Source organism: Carcharodon carcharias, chromosome 21 (assembly GCF_017639515.1).
Source record: "Carcharodon carcharias isolate sCarCar2 chromosome 21, sCarCar2.pri, whole genome shotgun sequence".
Classification (NCBI taxonomy): Eukaryota; Metazoa; Chordata; class Chondrichthyes; order Lamniformes; family Lamnidae; genus Carcharodon; species Carcharodon carcharias.
The window spans coordinates 4,589,702-4,596,801 of record NC_054487.1 but is presented as its reverse complement, the minus strand read 5'-3'; the positions used below and the strand labels follow the sequence as shown (position 1 = coordinate 4,596,801).

The following is a 7,100-nucleotide window of genomic DNA, read 5'->3' as shown; positions in this document are numbered from 1 at the left end:
AGGAGGCTGGACACAGTATTGATATTGGGGTTGGGGGTTGGGGGTTGGGGGTGGGGGGCCGGGCGGTGGGAATATCCCCGTCACTGCAGGGTGAACATAAATAAATCACCTTTCTTTTTAACATTTGATTTTTTTCCCCTCATTAGGTTCCCGGTCGGGAAATGTTTCAAGAGGAAAAATAAATCCCTACCATTATTAAAAGTCCCAAATTGGGGTCAGACGAAGTGTTATTTTGCCAGGATTTGCCACAAAGCAGATAACCTGAATTGAAGACATTTTCACTGCCTCTGAACTCTCCTAGACTTTCACTGCAGGTGTAGGATCGACATTTTTTAGTCAGTCGTGCGCATGACTGTGAATAGGCGTGTGCCGCGTATTCACTGACAAATCCTCGTATTGTCAACTTCCCTGGAAGTTTTTTTGTGAATGTTACATCCGCAGATCTCACTGGCGGTCAGATTTTCCCATTGATAAACCAAGACACTACACAAAAGAGGAATGCTTCACGATATGAATGTGTTGATCGGAGGACAATTCAATTTATTTCATTCAACAAATCTATCAATGTGTGATTTATTACGCATCATAATTTCCTGTTTGCAATTGCAGAACAGCGAGTTCAATCAGATAAGGTACCCGGTCATCTTTCTCGTCTCTGAAAAAAACTGAAGGAAGCCGCAACCCCTCCAGTCCCACATTGTGACACTTCAGCATTTTCATTTGTCACTGAGTGAAGTTAACCCCAGATTTCGCTAGGGGTAAGTTCAGCAATTCCTCGTTAGTATAGTGGTTAGTATCCCCGCCTGTCACGCGGGAGACCGGGGTTCAATTCCCCGACGAAGAGTACGCGTGGTCCTGTTATCTTTATAACCAGAAACACATGACATTGTTGATATCTTAGACATTGGTTGAAATTGCGGAGAGAGTTTAAGTAAAGATTTCGTCTCAGAGGCACGGAGGATTCAACAATGGCTGTTGCTTTTCGAGATCCTGGAATATTAGACTTCCTTGAGAGGAAAAGCCCTTCACATCAACAGTCAGCCGAGAGTTCCCAATGTGTCTGATCGCCGAAGCTGAATCTTTCACTTAAACTGGGCTGAATCGGATTTTCATTGAAATTAGTGAATTGGTAGCTTAAAACCAGGACAGCTTGCTGAAAGAAGGTGTTTTAAAACCGACGGAAACCGGCCACACTCGATTTAGTAATGCCTAACGAGGCAGAAATCATTAATAATCTGTCAGTAAACGCGCATCTTGTAAACATGACGAGTAATTTACATTATAACCTCTGCCACCATTTTATTAATTTAGCAAACGTATTTTTCCCTTTACTTCCATTGTTTTTTGACGGTTGAATTTCTGGATCCTGCCTTTCATCCCCGTCCCCTCGCAACTTTTATTTTCTAATCCCATTGCCTCTCCCTCAGTGAACACGATAATTCTCCTAATTCCAGTCTATTTTCTGGTCTCGACACTATCAGCAGCTCCTTGGCACAGAGGTTATTTTTCTACTTTGGTCTTTCATTGAGTAAAATTTGACATATGGTGAACGCCATTCATATTACTCTCTCTTCGTCCACGCCAATCTTTCCATTTTCTTCCTCTGTAACTCTGTTTGTCTCTGGAACTTACTCCTAACTCTCTTCAATTCCCGACACAACTCAGTCCTTACATTGACTGTTGCTTTACCGACGTCCTTCCCCATAATTGCAGGAGGGATTCGATACATTTTCTTTGTAACTTTGAATAGGTAAGATCAGCCCAAACCTATTCCTGCTGACTGGGAACCTAGGACCCAGTGCCAAAGTAAATGAATTAAAGCCTGAAATTTTAACGCGGGAATTAGAAAAATAATTCTACACACAGTGTGCTGGACCTCCTGTACACGGCAACCTATCTGCGTGTAACGACCATAAGACAAATTGCAGGACTCCAACCTCCAATCTTCTGATGACCTTGCACGACACATGGAAGTACAACGCCTCATCTATTGGGCCATACGACCATAACAGCAACAATGCCACAGATATCATGCCTTTTTCCCTATCGTTCAGGAACCTGAATCAGAAGGTAGACAGTGGACATTGCCCACGCGTCTGATCCCCCCTGGATCTGTGTTATGATATTTTCCATGAACTTTGTTTGTTATTGTGTTGTCTTAACACAAACACAATGAACTTACCAGGATATTGATACTGGAGTTACTGACAGCTGTCAGTTCGCTCAGTGTTAAAAGACGCTAATCGGGCGGAATTGGGGACAACACATTCCCTGGGAGACCGAGTCCTTACTAAACTACCGGGAGGGAGAGATTCAGGAACAGAACAACTGCGACGCTCCGCTCTGTTCACTGACTCTTCATCCCTCCCAGTGAACCCAGTGCCAGGAGAGATTGTTTATGAATGGTGCATGGCAGCAACTACCTGCAGGGAATGATCCCATTTGGGCCACATAAAGGGGCAAAATTCAGCTTTAAATGCTCTCAGTCCTTGGTCACAGTCTGGGACATTTTGCTCAGCTTCTGATTGCAGTGAAATGCGTAAGGTTCCGCACTGACATAACGTTTCAGAGATACAGATACAGTAATAATCTTAATATTGAACAATAATGGCGGACAATGTATCAATTTTACGGCTAATGTCTCTCATAAAACTGCATGATATTAGACAGACTGACAGGCTGTTATCAGATGAACACACAGTACTTGAACATCATAAACATCACCAACCCCGACCCTGACTCAGCTAATCTTCTGCCGAAACACTCATCCATGCCTTTGTTCACTCTCAGATTGATTATTCCAGTGTTCACCTGGCCGACCTCCCACTTTCCACCCCACACATACCTATGACCATCCAAAATTCTGTTGCCTGGAACTTCAGCTGAATAAAGTGCAGTTTACCAATCACCCCACGACCGACAGTGGTTCCTGACCCGGATATGCCTCAATTTTAAAACCCTCATCTTTACTTTAAAATCTCTCAATGACTTTGCCCCTTTATTTCTCTGTAACCTCCTCCAGCCCAAGAAATCTTCCAGATGCCTCCTGTTCTGCCATCTTGTCAGCAGATCCTTGGCACAGAGGTTATTTTCTCTTTTGATGTTTCATTGAGTAAAATTGGAAAGATGGTGAAGGCCATTCATATTCTTCGCTCTTCCTCCTCGCCAACCATTCAGTTTTCTTCCTCTGTAAATCTATTTGTCTCTAGAACTCACTCCTAACCCTCTTCAATTCCCGACACAACTCAGTGCCTACATTTAACCCACTGGCTGTTGCTTTACCGAGGTAGTTCCCCATTATTGCAGGAGGGATTCGATACATTTTCTTTGTAACTTTGAATAGGTAAGTTCAGTCCAAACCCAGTCCTGCTGACTGGGAACCTAAGACCCAGTGCCAAAGTAAAAGAATTAATGCCTGAGATTTTAATGCGGGAATTAGAAAAGGTTTGCTGGAACTCATGTACACGGCAAGCGATCTGCGTGAAAAGACCATAAGACAAATTGCAGGACTCCAGCCTCCAATCATTTGATGACCTTGTACGACACATGGAAGTAAAACGCCTCATCTATTGGGCCATACGACCATAACAGTAACAATGCAACAAATATCATGTCTTTTTCCATATCTTTCAGGAACCTGAATCAGAAGGTAGACAGTGCACATTGCCCACGTGTCAGATCCCCTCCTGCATCTGAGTTATGATAGTTTTCATGAACTTTTCTTGTTGTTGTGTTATGTAAACACTGAACCACAATGAACTTACCAGGGTCCCGATACTGGAGTTACTGACATCTGTCAATTCACTCAGTGTTAAAAAATGCTAATCGGGCGGAATTGGGAACAACACATTCCCTGGGAGACCGAGTCCTCAATAATCTATCGGGAGGGAGAGAGTCAGGAACAGAACAACTGTGACACTCCGCTCTGTTCACTGACCCTTCATCCCTCCCAGTGAATCCAGTGTCAGGATAGATTGATATGAATGGTGCATGACAGCAACTGCCTGCAGGGAATGATCCCAACTGGGCCACTTAAAGGGGAAAAAATAACCTTTAAAGGCTCTCAGTCCTTGGCCAGAGTCTGGAACATTTTGTTCAGCTTCTGATTGCAGTGAAATGTGATAAATCCCGCAATGATATAATGTTTCAGAGATACAGGTAGAGTAACGATCCTAATATTGAAAATAATGGCTGACGCTGTAACCATTTTACCTCTAACGTCTCTGATAAAACTGCATGATATTGGACAGACTGACCGGCTGTTATCAGGTGAACACACTGTACTTGGACATGCTAACCATCGACCAATCCTGACCTGCCTCAGCTCATCTGCTGCTGAAACCCTCATACATGCCTTTGTTCACTTTCGGCTTGACTATTCCAGTGTTCACCTGGCCGGCCTCGCATCTTCTACCCTATATATACCTGTGCTCATCCAAAATTCTGCTGCCTGGAACTTCACCTGAATACATGCGAAAAGTCCACTACCCCAGAAGACGATCGCAACAAAATCCGCTCCAGGGTGGCAACCCCAGTGAACATTGTTAATGATCAGTTTGTTCAACACCAGTTTTTGCAGTTTGTGTTCCTAAGCAAATCAAAATGGAAAATTCTCCAAATAGATCAGCACAGAGACCGCTGTTCTGGTCACTGTCGCAGTTTTCACAGTGACATACTTTGCTTTAAAATTCTGGCCATATATCGCTGCCAGTGACAGTGACAATTGAAGATTGGAAATGGAGCTAAATTGCGAATGAGAAGTAAGGCGGCCACTTCAGTGCCAGCTTATGACGGGTGCTTCAGCGCGAAATGACGGAGTGCCTGCTCCATTTAAAGTTTGGTACTGTCATAACAATGACTGTGTTGGAGAGGAATGAATGTGTTAGACTTTGCTGAAAGTTTGATAGTCTAATATATGAAGAACATGATCAGTAGATCTGTTTTTGCCAGACAACATATAGACAGAGATAGATTTGGAAAGGCCGGAGTTTGTTCAGGCGAGCATCATGATTGTCATTGGGTTCGCCGTATGAAAGAGGGAATCGAGATCAGTAATAGCGACAGCCAGATAAATATCACAATATATAGAGGGAATGTTCAGGTGTGTTCCGACTGAGAATTATGCGCCATGATTCTTTCTTATCATTCATGCAGACAGTTTTTCAAAGTATTAAAACAATATACGCTCAAAATCCTTCCAAGAAAATTCTTTGGGGCAGTATCAAGGCAGCGGGGGGTGGGGGGGTGGGGGGGGGGTGTTTTTTCTTGGGGGGGGGGGGCTGGTGGCGGGGGTGTGGAGGAGGGCGGGGGTCGCTCGGATTCTGTCTCTGGAATGTTACCGAAGAACGACCCAAGGACCATCGACACTCATCCTTGCTGACGGACCGTGCACCAGCTGGATCATTGGAACTACCATATTTGTAAATTGAAAGCTTCAGGTTACGAGCGAACTGGAAGGGAATGAGTTTTCCCCAGAGCTGTCTCATTGTTCTGATCTTAACAAAGCTGCTCAGCAACTTCAACACTCCCCTTCTGAATGTTGAAAATACTCCGTTGAAAGCAAACCTCAAGCTGAAAAACGTCTCGCCATCAACAGGCTGACATCTTATCCAAACTCCTTTTTTCTATTTATTTCATGAGATATGGATATGCCTCCACGACCATTATAAGTTTTCATCCAAAATTGTCTTGAGAAGGATTGCTACACTTACAAAGTGAAAGCACTTCAAACATTAAAGGAAAATTAGTTTTGAGATGTTGCCCTGTCCTCAGGTAGATGCAAGTGAAGCTTGCAATTGGAACTGAATTGTGAATGAGAAGCAAGACGATCACAGTGTTTACGAATTATGACGGCTTCTTTAGCGAGAAATGACAGAGTGCCTGTTGAATTTTAAATTTGGTAGTAATGGTCGGGGAAGTTGCAAGTGCAGGATACTGAAATATATTTCCACCTGGCTCTCGATCAGCAGCTTTAGTCGATTAGAGCAAGATGCGGAACCACTAAATGAGAGAACAAATAACAGGCCGACTGCCATTGGTGATTTACAAATCTATCCCAGTATCAGTCATACAGCAAAGCTACTTCACAGTGCGGAGAGCTCACAGTTATTTTCCGTTGGGTTTAACCTCTGTTGGGTGCCTTCGTGGCTAAATTTTCAGACAGAGATAGGAATTACGACAAGTTTGACCGGAAAACATTGGTTTCTCAGCGACCTAGTTTATCCGTCACTTACATAAGCTCAGCAATGAAGTAGAGGTTGCGCGGAGCAGTATTTTACTTCGTTCCGGTCATGTTTGAGAATAATTAACAACCAGTTAGGAGTATATTGTGCTGCTTTTTAAAAATACATTTTGAAGCAGCAATTTTTTTTGCCTCGCCAGCAGCTGACTGACTGTTGAAAAATTTGGTAGTGGATAGACTTTGCTGACAGATGCACTATTTGCGTATAATTGTTGTGTTGTAAAGAGCTTTAACTTCTTTGAAGTCGAATAAATTTCGGTGGCCTGTAAGGGGATCGATCCTGCGACCTTGGCGTTATTAGCACCACGCTCTAACCAGCTGAGCTAACCGGCCACCTGAAGAATCTGTCCTAGTATCTGGTTTTGAAATTCAACTGGCAGTGAGTGGAGGATTCAGCATTCCTCCTTGCTGATTGATTGCTCACAGTCTGGAACTCTCCTATTTGCCCAGTTGAAACTTCACGTTACCAGCGAGCTGTGAGTGTATGTTCTCCCAGAGCTGCTGAATGATCCGACCTTCACAAAGCTGTTCAGCAACAGATACCTTCTCCTTCTTGTCAATAATGAAAATAACCTGTCCAAAGCAAATCTTCAGCTGCATAATCTCCCGTTATCAACAGGCTGATATCTCATGCAACATCTTTTCTAATTGTTTCTTGGGGTGTAGGCATGTCGCGCATGACCAGTACAAGTTGTTCATTCAGAACTGCCTTAAGAACGATGCTAAATTTAACAAGTATTAAAACTTCAAATACTGAAGTAAAAATAGTGTCGAAATGTTGCCGTATCTCAAGGATGTTGGAATTGAAGCGTGTGGATTTCATGGCAAATGCACGACTGTGGCTTAAACGAGAAATTAC

At 43.4% G+C, this 7,100-nt stretch overlaps 2 non-coding genes across 2 annotated transcripts; one reads left to right on the top strand and one right to left on the bottom strand.

Annotated features, from left to right (window-relative positions):
- Nucleotides 1-772: 772 nt before the first annotated feature.
- On the top strand, nt 773-844 carry trnad-guc. Its single transcript has one exon. It is a non-coding gene; the product is annotated as a tRNA-Asp (tRNA).
- A 5,656-nt stretch (nt 845-6,500) lies between these two features.
- trnai-aau lies at nt 6,501-6,574 on the bottom strand. Its single transcript has one exon. It is a non-coding gene; the product is annotated as a tRNA-Ile (tRNA).
- Nucleotides 6,575-7,100: the final 526 nt, after the last annotated feature.